The following is a 14,373-nucleotide window of genomic DNA, read 5'->3' as shown; positions in this document are numbered from 1 at the left end:
AGCTTTAGGGATGTTTCATATGCTCTTGAATTTTACAGTTTTTACTGCAATCTGCAGTCTGAGTCTGCTCTTATGTTTTCCCCTTTCCACTTTCACTTTCGAAAGTGTTAGAGATTTAACACCAATTTAAAAACCGAATGCCGGCAAAGATTTCAGTCTGCAGACATTGGCGTGTCATATTCACTTATACATTTTTGGACAGACTCAAAATGGCACCGGCAAGCCCCCCAGCTCCTTGGGTCGAAGTCTCTGCCGGTGTGAGTGATTTGACGACTTTGTTCCCTTTGCTTCCACACCGAGGAGTCCGTCTGCCATATATTATAGTTATCTGCACCACTCTTCAGTGCTCAGTGCCGCCTCTTTGCATTTATTTTGAGTATTTCGGTGGTAAACCACAGGGTCGCCCCCCTCTATGCACAGCGCTGCCGTGTTTGGGAAGAGCGCACTCTCATCTGTGATTTACAGCGAGTGGCAGATTAGCGGTAGAGGATTGACTCAGCCACCCCGCTGACTGACGTGGAGAGGCTCGGAGGCAGCCGCAGTCACGCAAGGCAAGGCCGCAACGTTTTAAAGGCGCAGGTACACCCTCAGCATTGCCAGAAACGGCCAACCGAGGGGGAGACAAGCGGCGATACGTTTTAAGTAAAAAAAAGATTAAAATCAATTAAAAAAAAAAAGTAAAAGTGACTTCCTATCTGACCTCACATATTATCAAGAATGTTGAAGACCTTTGAAACGTTATACTAGACACCCTGTCTTCCCTGTTGTGCCAACAAAATAGTCTGATTTGATCAAATCGGTCAAGGTGCGTGTTCCTTGAAGTGACTGTGGAGGCAGAACGAATGTTAAAAATCTGATTTCTGCTTTAACAAGACGCCATTGCTGCAGATAGCTTAAGGCGCTAGCGCTGTACTTAAAATTAGCCCTGTAATTACGCCAAGTAAAGAATAAACTCATGATATTGAACTACACATTAAACCCAATATCAAATGAAGAATTTGGACGCCACATACAAGTGGAAATCTGAACTGGGTGAGCTAACATCTGATTCAAGGAGCCAACACTCAGCAACAACATTTATTTCTAGAGGATGTCTCCATACAAATGATGGAGCTCAAAGGGCTTTACAAGATAAAGAAAGAAAAATATAAAAGTAAGATTAGGCAATACTAAGTAACAAAGAATAAAGTAATGCCCGATGGCCAGGGAGGACAGAAAAAAAACAAACAAACAAAATCTACAGGAGTTCTGAGGCCATGAGACCACCCAGCCAGCCCCCCCACTAGGCATTCTACCTGACATCAATGATCTCAATCAGTCCTCATGGTTTTCAGGCTCCATGTGGAAGAATTAGATGATGATGATAACGGTCATGTGGACCTCTGGCTTTCAATCCATCAATGTAGGGACTACATGGGGCCCTGATCAGGTGGTGTGAGCGCAGATCACCACCACAGAACAGATAGAGACAGTAGGGGTTAGTACGGGCTGTGGAGCCATGATAAAAATGATCATTCAATGCATATACAGAATATCAGGGTTAAACTAAAATAAAGCTTTCAGAAAGCCATGTTAAAATAAGGAGTTTTTAGCAGCTTTTTAAAGTGCTCCACCGTATTAGCCTGGCGAATTTCTATCGGTCAGCTATTCCAGATTTTAGGTGCGTAACAGCAGAAGGCCGTCCGCCTCACCACTTCTTTTAAGTTTAGCTCTTGGAATTCTAAGCAGACCCTCATTTGAAGACCTAAGGTTACGATTTGGAGTGTAAGGTGAGAGGCATTCTGAGATATAAGATGGAGCAGATGATTAAAGGCTTTGTAAACCATCAGCAGTATTTTAAAGTCAATTCTAAATGACACCGGTAACCAGTGTAGTGACGCTCAGACTGGGGTGATGTGTTCGGATTTTCTTTCCCTAGTTAAGATTCTGGCTGCTGCATTCTGCACTCGTTGTAACCGACTGATGTCTCTTGGTTGGTCCTGAGAGGAGTGCATTGCAGTAATCTAGTCAACTAAAAAACAAAAGCGTGAACTCATTTTTCAGCATTTTGCAAAGTTATAAGAGATCTAATTTTTTATATATTTCTTAAGTGAAAAAATGCTGTCCTAGTGATCTGATTAATATGTGATTTAAAATGTTTATTTCTGATACCCTCATTATATCCATTTTTGCCAATCAGTAAGATTTCTGTTTTCTCCTTATTTAGTTTGAGAAAATTACTACACATCCATTCAGATGAACACGGCATTTCTTCAGGTAGCTTAAGGCACTAGCACTGGCCTTACAATTAAATCCAGTAATGCAATTATACCGCGTAAAGAATAAATCCACGATACTGAACTACAAGTTAAATTGGATTAGATAGATATTAGTATAGTAGGCAGGATTGGATAGATAGATATGATATGATATGATAGATATTGGTATAGTAGGCAGGATTAGATAGATAGATATTAGTATAGTAGGCAGGCAGGCAGGCAGGGATGGATGGATGGATGGATGGATGGATGGATGGATGGATAGATAGATAGATAGATAGATAGATAGATAGATAGATAGATAGATAGATAGATAGATAGATAGATAGATAGATAGATAGATATTAGTATAGTAGGCAAGCAGGATTAGATAGATATATATGATATGATAGATATTAGTATAGTAGGCAGGATTAGATAGATATGATATGATAGATATTAGTATAGTAGGCAGGCAGGATTAGATAGATAGATAGATTTTAGTATAGTAGGCATGATTCAATAGATAGGAAGGGCATTGTATAACAGAAAGGAAGAAAGAGAACATGAATAGGTAGATAAGTAAGTAAATTTACACGCACACTTTGGTCAAAACACACCTTGGAATGACTATAAAAGAAGAAAATTAAAATAAGAAAAGTGCTGACGAGGCTGTCACGATCCCAGAGAGCAGCATTATGCAGACATATTTTTGTTGGTATAAAGGAGCCCCCCATAGTGTTTTTTCACAGACTTCTGCTGAATGATTTGTTGGCTGATAGTCCTCAGTGTTGTTGTGTCACAGAGAGGATGTGCAGCGTTGCTCATAACGGCACTCAGTTTTGTCTTCATTCTTTCCTCCTCTTCTACCACCAGGGGGTCCGGACTGCATTCCATGCCTGATCCTGCCCTTTTAATTAGCTTGTTGATTCGGTGGGCCTCTCTTGAAGTGATGTTGCCAGCCCAGCACATCATCCTGGCCATCACAGAGCTTTATGGTGGTAGCTTAGGTTTTCTCTGCTATGCTCCTTGTTTTTCTTTCCTTGCTGCACAGGATCCTCAGTAAGGTGTTGTTGTTTCATGTAAGCCTGTAGTTATTAAGAATATTACACATCTTCATAAAAAACAGTAGATTTTACCACAAGGGGAAAACCCCTCAAGTCTGCGATCCTTAGTCACATTTTTCCGTTTCATACCCGTATTCTAACTCGAGGCAAGCTGGCAGATCAGAGTTGGTGTAACAAACTCACCGGTCAGTTCTCATTTCCTTTCTGATTCCTGGTGTCGCCTTCAGCAAGCCCCTTAATCTGCCTGTGCTTCAAATAGAAAGAAGTGCCTGTGTAAGCGAGTGGAATGTGGAGTGATTTGTAATGTACCTTGGCTACAGGTGGCTGCCAAAAATACAATAATAAGGCACCTTACTAAAGAGTATCAGTCACTGAAGTATCTAAAGCACCTACTCAAGAAGACACATTAGTCGGACTAAACTACGCTTAATAAAACTGGCCTTTAAATAACGCTCTTAAATGTACATTTTTAATGTTTTATGTTTGACCAGGGGTGGCACAGTGGTAGCGCTGCTGCCTCGCAGTTAGGAAACTGGGTTCGCTTCCCAGGTCCTCCGTGTGTGGAGTTTGCATGTTCTCCCCGTGTCTACGTGGGTTTCCTCCCACAGTCCAAAGACATGCAGGCTAGGTGCATTGGCGATTCTAAATTGTCCCGTGTGTGTGCTTGGTGTGTGTGCACCTTGCGGTGGGCTGGCGCCCTGCCCGGGGTTTGTTTCCTACCTTGCACCCTGTGTTGGCTGGGATTGGCTCCAGCAGACCCCCATGACCCTGTAGTTAGGATACAGCAGGTTGGATAATGGATGGATGGATGGATGTTTGACCAGTAATTATTACTGGACTCCCTTGCCTTCTCCTCTGAGCAATATGTCACATATTGTCTCCGTGTAGCTTTGAGCATCATGTGATCTCTCCTTCCTATCTTTTACTGCATTTCTTGACTCCCGTCCAGATCGGCCCACCTTGCAGAGTGAGATGACCCCAGCACCGGTGGACCACTTTACTGGAGCCTGTTTCCAAATTGGTGAGCAGTAGACACAGATACAAGTCGATGTGTGGAGTGGACGGAGCAAGCCGCTATGCCACCTCCTGTTTCCAAAAATCAATTTAAAATTCGGTGCCCAGATAGGCAGCATATCAGATTTTAAACTCTTATAAGGACAGATGCTGCACATTATCACTTGTCTGTTAACCTTTTAATATCGGGTCGCCTTTTCAAACGAATGCTTCCATTAGACTTGGTGCTAAACTTCTATGGTCGTAATTCCCATGGTTCTGTCACTTGATGGCTGTTAGTAACGGCTTTATCATGTCTTATATTACTCTGCACACAAAATACCATCAGATAGCAGCCTGAAAGAGAAACTCTGACAAGCTCAAGTTGCCTATAGTGCTGCCAGTAAAGCGTTGATTGATTTGAATTAAAGAGTCAGACGCATCTCCAGATTGTAGCTGTTCATGCTACGTTGAGGGTTCCAGTTATCTCTCAACAAGTCATTTCTGATTTTATTTCTGTCACCACACTTACCGCTGTTGTGAACTGCGTAGCACGCAATGGGAGTTTCTCTACCTAACTGGGGCTGGCGGCCGTGCAAGTGCCTGAGCAGACAACGACTTCATTCTGAATCTGAGGTGTGAGCTGTGGGAGGCTTTGACACATCTGTGACGATACAATTAGCCCCTGCTTGGGCAGACATTGATGTCTCCTCCGTTATGTCCGGAGAGGAAAGTTTAACTGCTGCTTGCAAAGATATTTACATTTTTTGGAAAAGAAACAACTAGGAGTGACAACACCGACATTTTCATGTCTTAGTAGTGCAGGCTGAAGACAAAAACCAAAGCAAGCATCCGGCCAATTTTCTCACAGACGGTACAGGACACTAGTGGCACACACACCAGTAGACTGAAGGATTACCCACAAGTTGTGAGGTTTTTGAACAATCAATCATGAGAGCAAATATTGCAGCATTACAAGCAATGTGTGCGTGCATTTATATGTATTTATCTATCTGCTATACAGTAAAACACTCAGGGCTGTGTGTTGTGGAATGCATACCCCCGGACACAGACAGACAGACACCAGAATGTCCAAAACACACTTCTTTTATTTTCTTTCAGCACCACAATGCCTTCCTCCAACACTCTTTCTTCTTCTTCTTCTTCTTCTTCTTCTTCTTCTTCTTCTTCTTCTTCTCTTTCTCTCCGCCTCTCCCCTTCTCACAAGCTTTGTCTCCTTCCTCCCAACTCTGGCTCAGCTTCTGGAGGGAGGCAGCCCCTTATATACTGACCCGGATGAGCTCCAGGTGCTCCCCTTGATGACACTTCCTGGTGTGGCGGAAGTGTCAAGAGAGTCCCCGGAAAGCACTCCAGGTGCCCCTGGGAATTCTTCCGGCAGCACTTCCTGGTGTAGCGGAAGTGCTGCCATCCGGGACTTCACGACTGTCTGGGCGCCCCCTGGTGGTGACCACGTCCTCCGGTAGGGATGAATGTCCCCGCTCCGGTCCAGTGGCCCATAAGCAGACCCGGGCGGCTGCCCCCTCGTGGCCCAGGGGAGGTATTGTCCATCACGGGGACTATCCAGGCGTCCCAACTGGGTAGGGTCCTCATCCATCTGGGACAGTGTCCAGTCCCTCAGAGCAATCTGATTGGTCAGTTTTCCTTTTTTTTCTGATTGGTCAGATTGGCTTTTGTAATCCGTGCAAAAGAGAAATTGTGAGTGTGAGACACACGAGATAGGAGTAAAGGCATAGGAGGCACGCTGAGAGTCGCCTTCCAAGACGGGAGGTATTAAAGTAGACGGCAGCTGAGCAAGGTGCTTCAAAATGGCAGAATCTGAGAGGCAGGGTTTCAAGGCACTCAACAGAGGGAGTGCAGGTCAACAGAGGAAAAGACCTGAAGGTATGTGTAGGGCAAGAGATGTCAAATATATATTTTTTAAATTCCTTCTATTAACTGTCTTTCACAGGGAACATGGCTAGTAGTTACTGTATTGTGACCACCAGGGGGCGCCACTAAGCCCTGAACTCCAGGCACATCTCAACCAAACACAGTTTAGATCAGGGGTGTCGAACTCCAGTCATGGAGGGCCGCAGTGGCTGCAGGTTTTCATTCTTACCATCTTCTTAATTAGTGCTGATTACTTCTTTTAATTAACTTGACTCAGGCCCCAAGTCAGTTATTTCTTTTTCCTTAATTAGCAGCCAAACAATAATGAGACACAAAACAGGCTGCCATATGACCAGCTCACCTGTGCCCATCACAAAATATCTGAAAATAAAGAAAGGCGACGGTCTCAGTAAGGCTGATTTCTGAGGTCACCAAAACCTTATGACTGCATTCTTAGAAAAAGCAGAAAAACAACAGTTTTGGGAATGTCTGCTGTGGCAGAACGAGAGCAGCAACAAGCCATGGAATTAAATAACGAGTTTAATTAACAGCAAAAATTGGCTTCTCATTAAGAAAGTGATTGGAGTGAAATTGGTTGGAGTTTGAAGACCCAATTTAGCTGGTCATCTGTCAGCTCATTTCACATCTCATTTCTGATTTGTTTCTTCATTAAATGGCAGCCAATCAATTCAGAGGACTGAATCCTTTAAACAGGGCTTATTAAAATGAAGAGAAAAGGAGTTAATTAGCAGTGAAAACTGGTCACTGATTAGGAAAAGGGTTAGAAAGAAAACTTGCAGCCACTGTGGCCTTCCAGGCCTGGAGTTCGACACCCCTGGTTTAGATAGATAGATAGATAGATAGATAGATAGATAGATAGATAGATAGATAGATAGATAGATAGATACTTTATTAATCCCAAGGGGAAATTCACATTAAAACAAAAATCCATTTCCAAGTAGTAAAGAGTAGTAAAAAAGTGTAAAAAGTATCCAGGGTACTAGTCCACATAAAAGAAAGTGGTAGGAGTTGACACTGAAATAGAGAAAAATACAGAAAAAAGGTAAAAAGATAAAGTCATACACAGAGCTGCTGGAAAGGCTGCCAGTCGCGGCGGCGCCTGAGTCATTCTGTGATACAAATAAAAGATTTTTTATTATCCAGAGTGCTGTTCACAGGCTTTTTTTAACAATCCCAGTCCCAACAATCTGTCTTCACCCTCTGGCTCCCAATTCTGACTCCGCTAGATGAGGCCAAGCAGCTTCCGGTGTTACGGCATTGCATGTCATTCGAAGTTTTCCTAAAGTAGGGAGGTCTGTTCTTCACACCCAAGAATCCCAACAAGGTTGCCCTTCTGTACTGCAGTACCCAGGCAGACCCAGCCAAGGGAGCACTGCCACCTTTCGTGCCAGGGGACAAAATTGTTCAAAAGATCCACTCGTCCCTTGTCCATACATTATTTGATCACCCTGACTGGAAACGAAAACTGAGGACCATCCTGGCCCAGGTTCTGTCACCATTCTTGTGCTCCATCCATTATGGCCTCCCAGCCAGGCAGGTAGTCATTCCCAATCCCAGTTGGGATGCCAGTCCAATATAGTCTGGCACTTGGGCACAGGTTCTTGATTCGGGATAACCAGCTCAGTAGTGCCGTTTAAATATCAACAAAACATGCAAAAATAAAGCATGCGCCTCAACAGTGTGCAGCATTGCTTTTAATGGGGTCCCGTCTTACCACCCTTTCTCGCTTGAGGCTTTAAAGGTGAAGACCCCAAACTCTATCATGGCTTTGGTGGTCAAGCATCGTCTGGCGCCCCCTGTCATCCCAGGTTGATAGCGCCAGGAGAGCTGACAGCCAAATGAACCAATGAATGCTCATCTGAAAGTGCAGTACAATACACAGAACGCAGTGACGAAGAATAAGAAACACATGTGTTCACAAACAATAGAGACGCTCGTCTGTCTGTCTGTCTGTCTCATATTTTACATATCATAACAGAAGGGACAGAAAGATTAAAGGGCAGAGATTGGTGCTGACCTCACGGCAGCCGTTAGTCCATCGTAAAAGCGCCGCTGCATCAGGCAGAAAAAAGAGACGGGCACAGAGGAGGAGCGGCGCTCAGTCGGTAAATGTGACATGGGCCACGATTTTCAGTCATGTCATTTGAGGTGGTGCAAAGCAGTAGCGTAGCGTGGGTGTCAGCCGCCCGGGGTGGAGGAAAATTCCGCTGCCCCCTTATTTAGGTATGGTTCAAATTTTTACAAGATATTATTATTATTTATTGTGAAATTTTGCCGCCCCCTAAAAGTGCCGCCCGGGGCGGGCCGCCCCTGCCGCCTCCACTACGCTACGCCACTGGTGCAAAGACAAGATCAAGGACTGCCATCGGCAAGTCAGACATATCCCAGGACAAAGAGCCGCATAAAGTGACATCGGAGTTTGGTCACGTTAGTCTCTTTCAGAAGCCAGCAATGGTGATGGACAGGTTGACAAACGAGATTAGACAGGAGTCCCCGTGGACTGTGATGTTTGCTGATGACATTGTGATCTGTAGAGATAGTAGGGAGCAGGTTGAGGAGACCCTGGAGAGGTGGAGATATGAGAGGAGAGGAAAGAAGATCAGTAGGAGCAAGACAGTCTACATGTGTGTGAATGAGAGGGAGGTCAGTGGAATGGTGAGGATGAGGGGAGTAGAGTTGGCGAAGGTGGATGAGTTTAAAGACTTGGGATCAACAGTACAGAGTAATGGGGATTGTGGAAGAGAAGTGAAGACGAGAGTGCAGGCAGGGTGGAGTGAGTGGAGAAGAGTGTCAGGAGTGATTTGTGACAGACGGGTATCAGCCAGAGTGAAAGGGAAGGTCTACAGGACGGTAGTGAGACCAGCTATGTCATATGGGCTGGAGATGGTGGCACAGGAGACAGAGCTGGAGGTGGCAGAGTTAAAGATGTTAAGATTTGCATTGTGTGTGACGAGGATGGACAGGATTAGAAATGAGGACATTAGAGGGTCAGCTCAAGTTTGGAGACAAAGTCAGAGGTGAGATTGTGTTAATTTGGACATGTGCAGAGGAGAGATGAGGGGTATAACGAGAGAAGGGTGCTAAGGATGGAGCTGCCAGGCATGAGGAGAAGAGGAAGGCCTAAGAGAAGGTTTATGGATGTGGTAAGAGAGGACATGCAGGTGATGGGTGTGACAGAGCAAGATGACGAGGACAGAAAGATATGGAAGAAGATGATCCACTGTGCAACCCCTAACAGGTTGAGCCGAAAGAAGAAGAAGAAGACTCCTTCAGAAGCCAATACTGAGGCACCAGGACCATGGGGGCCTTGACTGAATGTGCTCGAGTTACCAATGTAACGTGTCCCTTTAGGACTCCAGTCCAGCTAGTGCCACAATCTGTAGAGTCACAACAGCGATGGTATCTTGGTCAGAGATTCACTCTCGTATGGTATCTCTCAATCTGCTGAGCGTTCTTATTTTTCTTTTGCTGTAGCTGTTGAGTCTTTTTATCTTTTTGAGCTCAGGGTGAATTGTGGTCCTTGATCTGTTGCATTTCTCTTTTTTTGTATAAAGTTGTCACTTCTGCAAACATTGCTTTTAACCTGCTAGTGCCACAAAAGACCCCCTCCCGGGGGTACTGTGTCCGACGGACATTTAAGTCTGTGCTTTCATATGTGGAGTTTCTGTACGGCCCCAGAACGTTCACTCTGTGCAGGGAAAGGGTAACAATGGCGTAACATGCCTTATGGAGAGCAGTATTGTCAGGGGGATAGGCTGCAGCTTCCCTACAAGGTTGGTTTAGAAAATGGATGGGTGGATAGATGGGTAATATTTTCAGGACTTGAGTGAGGTTGGAAGCGTGCGCTGATCCTGCACCCACCACACGACGAACCACCTGGATTGGGACCCGAGTGCAGCAGGTGACACCACACTGGAACACTGGCTGGAGTGCCAGTCCTACCACCAGCCCCCAAGTTGATTGCAGGGCTAGATGCCGATTAACGTCATTCCCAGGACGAAGCAATGGCAGGTTAAGGGCCTCTCTCAAAAGGCCTAACGGAGTGGACTCACTTCTGATTTGACCCCAGGTCAAGTTGGGGCGCAGGCACTGGTACAGCGTGTTGCCGCACCCACCACATGACGAAACAGCTCGGGATCCAAGTTGGAACAGGCAGGTATAAAAACCTCACACTGTTCAAGTGTGGTGCTGAGGTGTCACTTGCTGCAATCCAGGTGGTTCATTGTGTGGTGGGTGCGGGATCAGCGCACGCTTCCAACCTCACTCAAGTCCTGAAAATATTACCCATCTATCCACCCGTCCATTTTCTAAACCCACCTTGTAGGGAAGCTGCAGCCTATCCCCCTGACAATACTGCTCTCTATATGGCATTTTACGCGTTCCAGTCCCACCCTCTAGAAATGACCATCTATCTGCCGCAGCCAAGTGTTACATGGGCGTCCCCTTGGCCTGGTTCTCAACAATGAGGGTGCTGTGAACAGGGTCACCCTCGGGTAATCACGCCACATGGCCGTAGTTCTGTAACTGACGCTCCCTCACAATGCGAGTAATGTGCCTCATTCGGGACTCCGTGAGCAACACAAAGTCAGACCAGAGGGTGCTTGTCCCCATCCATCAAGCGCCTTGAGCATGGGAAAGGCGCTATATAAAGAAAATGTATTATTATTATCCTAAATAAAACAGACAGTACTGCTGCTTCCCCATCTAAGTACAATTTTACCACAGAGCAAGTAACCCCACCGACAAACTGAGCAGACGATACGAGGTTACAGCTTATCAGATTATGTCACTGTACGAGTACATTTCGCTTGTTTGGATCTGGTGCGAAACAGTTATACGGCCAGAGGCCCTCGACGGCTGCAGGACCTTTGCTTTGGCCTATCTGAAGATCAGCAGCTAAGTCTGTCAGTAGAGCATCTTCTGATAACTGCTTGCTGAGAGTCGCACAGTAAAGATTGAAGATTGAGTGAATTTGCACCTGATTTGGGGGGCCACTTGCTTGATCCGATTCTTTGTTTTGTACATTTTTTTTTTTGTTTGTTTTGTTTCTGTGACAAAAATCCATCACATTTTCTCCTGCTTTTTTGGTGAACCGATACCAAAGTCCAGTCAGTCATTTTCAAACCCGCTTAATCCTGGACAGGGTCGCAGGGGTCTGCTGCAGTCTATCCCAGCTAGCATAGGGTGCAAGGCAAGAACAAACCCTGAACAGGGTGCCAGTCCATCGCAGGGAACGCCCACCCTAATCACCCACTAGGGCCAATTTAGTGTCACCAGTCCACCTAACCTGCATGTCTGGGGACTGTAGGAGGAAATCCATACAGACACCACAGAGGAACGAACCCTGGTCTCCACACTGTGAGGCAGCACCGCTACCACTGCACCACCATGCCGCCCCGATACTAAAATGTAACGCAGAACATTCGTTCATTGCACTCATCACAAATGTGCCAACCTTCTACCTGACACCAAGCAGAAGCAATACAACCTTAGGATCTCAAAAACTGTTCTAATGGTACTATCTGAGTGGTGCGGACACCAGACACTCCACCGTGTCGCACAGTGCTGACCGCGTGCTATGGGCGCTGTGGGGCAACAACATATTTTGCACAGATTCCCCATTAGTACAGGAGAAGACTAAGGCCTGTGCTTCATGCTGAAATTTTTCCCCTTTGGAGCAGACCTGGTCAGCCTGTTAGGGCTGGTTTATTTTTTTTGTTTTCTTGTGCTAATTGCTTTATTCAATTAAAACCGATTAGTTTTTTCTATCCCAGTTTTCCCATGAATTCCATGGCTTTATCATGGCTTCCGTTTGGAAACGCCGGTTTTGTGATTCAACCATAAAAACATTTTCAAACCATGAAAACAATTAACAAATAAACAATTTAAAAAGACTGCGGTGGGTTGGCACCCTGCCCGGGATTGGTTCCTGCCTTGTGCCCTGTGTTGACTGGGATTGGCTCCAGCAGACCCCCGTGACCCTGTGTTCGGATTCAGCGGGTTGGAAAATGGATGGATGGACAATTTAAAAAGATGCAAAAACTTACTTGGCCAAGGAGGTGGTCCTTCTTTTCCTTTCAGGTTCTTGATTCAATTAATTCTGTCTGGCCATCTGTAAAACATCTGAACAAGAGGAGAAGTTTCTCTCTCTTTATATATAATTGCCTCTTTAACCCAAATTGATTCTTTTATGTAATTTGTTTGTACCCATTGCTTCCTACGCACATTTTCTTGCTTTGACCTGTCAAACATGACCATTTCTTTATTTACTGCGCCATGTACAATTTGTTACGCCATTGCCATTTTTCACACTACTTGTGCATTCTTACATTCAAACAGTGCATGTTTTGCAGTTTTGATTTCAATGTAATTTGAATTATAGGAATTTTGGATTTTTGACGGAGTTTTCTTTTGAACAGGTTATTATTTGTGTGAAGGATGTCGTGTACAGCCTGCCATGTTAGGTCTTTCAAATTGTTGGGCAGTGTGGTAAGCATCCCAGACACAGACAGGCAGACACCGATGGTTTCAAACCACACACACGTTTATTCATATTCCTATTATTTACAACACCGCACAACCCAGTGCCCCTGCTCCAAACACCCTCAAGTCCAGGCCTTCTCCATTGCCTCTCTTCTCACCTCCTCCGAGCTCTGTCCTCTTTCCCCCGACTCCAGCTGACGAATGGAGGGAGGCTGCCCCTTTTTATGTTCACCCGGACGTGCTCCAGGTGCCTCCCGATGAACTTCCGCTGGTGGAAGTGCCAGCTGAGCACCCAGAAGCACTCCAGGTGTCCCTGGTAATCCCTCCGCCAGCACCTCCGGGTGTGGTGGAAGTGCTGACGTCCAGGGCTTTTCAGGCATCTGGGCGCCCCCTGGCGGAGACCACGGGCCCCTATAGGGTTGAGCTTCCATGCTCTGTTCCCGTGGTCCCCATACCAACCAGGGCGGCTGCCCCCTCGTGGTCCGGAGGAGGCGTAATCCCTCTTCCAGGCGTCCCGGCTGGATACCGCCCCCAGCCACTCGCCACAACAGATATTTTACTTGATATCATTTCCCATATTTTTGCTGATTCCGCTTTTGAAGTTTCCTTAATCCATATGACAGATTTCTTTTCTTTCACTGTTTGGATGATTACCGTATATACTCGCGTAAAAGTCTGGTCTTGAAACCCAAAAAATCGATCATAAAATCAGACCCTGACTTGTATGCCCGTTCAAAAATCCATCCATCCATCCATCCATTGTCTCCCGCTTATCCGAGGTCGGGTCGCGGGGGCAGCAGCTTGAGCAGAGATGCCCAGACTTCCCTCTCCCCGGCCACTTCTTCTAGCTCTTCCGGGAGAATCCTAAGGCGTTCCCAGGCCAGTCGAGAGACATAGTCCCTCCAGCGTGTCCTGGGTCTTCCCCGGGGCCTCCTCCCGGTTAGACGTGCCCGGAACACCTCACCAGGGAGGCGTCCAGGAGGCATCCTGATCAGATGCCCGAGCCACCTCATCTGACTCCTCTCGATGCGGAGGAGCAGCGGCTCTACTCTGAGCTCCTCCCGGATGACTGAGCTTCTCACCCTATCTTTAAGGGAGAGCCCAGACACCCTGCGGAGGAAACTCATTTCAGCCGCTTGTATTCGCGATCTCGTTCTTTTGGTCACTACCCATAGCTCATGACCATAGGTGAGGGTAGGAACATAGATCGACTGGTAAATAGAGAGCATCGCCTTGCGGCTCAGCTCCTTTTTCACCACGACAGACCGATGCAGCGCCCGCATTACTGCGGATGCCGCACCGATCCGCCTGTTGATCTCACGCTCCATTCTTCCCTCACTCGTGAACAAGACCCCGAGATACTTGAACTCCTCCACTTGGGGCAGGATCTCGCTACCAACCTTGAGAGGGCACTCCACCCTTTTCCGGCTGAGGATCTTGGTCTCGGATTTGGAGGTGCTGATTCTCATCCCAGCCGCTTCACACTCGGCTGCGAACCGATCCAGAGAGAGCTGAAGATCACGGCCTGATGAAGCAAGCAGGACAACATCATTCAAAAATGCCACACTTAATTTGTTTTGGGTTTTTTTTTGCCTTCTCCAATCTCTCATCAGTTTCTCTGACACATCAAATTTTGTTGCAGCAGCGCAGTTACCAATTTCTTTCGCTACTCCAACGACTTT

General features: G+C 46.2%; 1 protein-coding gene and 1 pseudogene across 2 annotated transcripts in view; one reads left to right on the top strand and one right to left on the bottom strand.

The window, feature by feature from the left end:
- The window catches only part of evi5l (ecotropic viral integration site 5 like), a 213,768-nt gene that overhangs the window by 185,124 nt on the left and 14,271 nt on the right, over positions 1-14,373 (top strand). The window lies entirely within an intron of this gene.
- LOC114643442 (uncharacterized) lies at positions 4,330-4,504 on the bottom strand (annotated as a pseudogene).

This window comes from Erpetoichthys calabaricus, chromosome 17 (genome assembly GCF_900747795.2).
Source record: "Erpetoichthys calabaricus chromosome 17, fErpCal1.3, whole genome shotgun sequence".
NCBI classification, from domain to species: Eukaryota; Metazoa; Chordata; class Cladistia; order Polypteriformes; family Polypteridae; genus Erpetoichthys; species Erpetoichthys calabaricus.
This window is presented reverse-complemented; position numbering and strand designations above follow the sequence as displayed.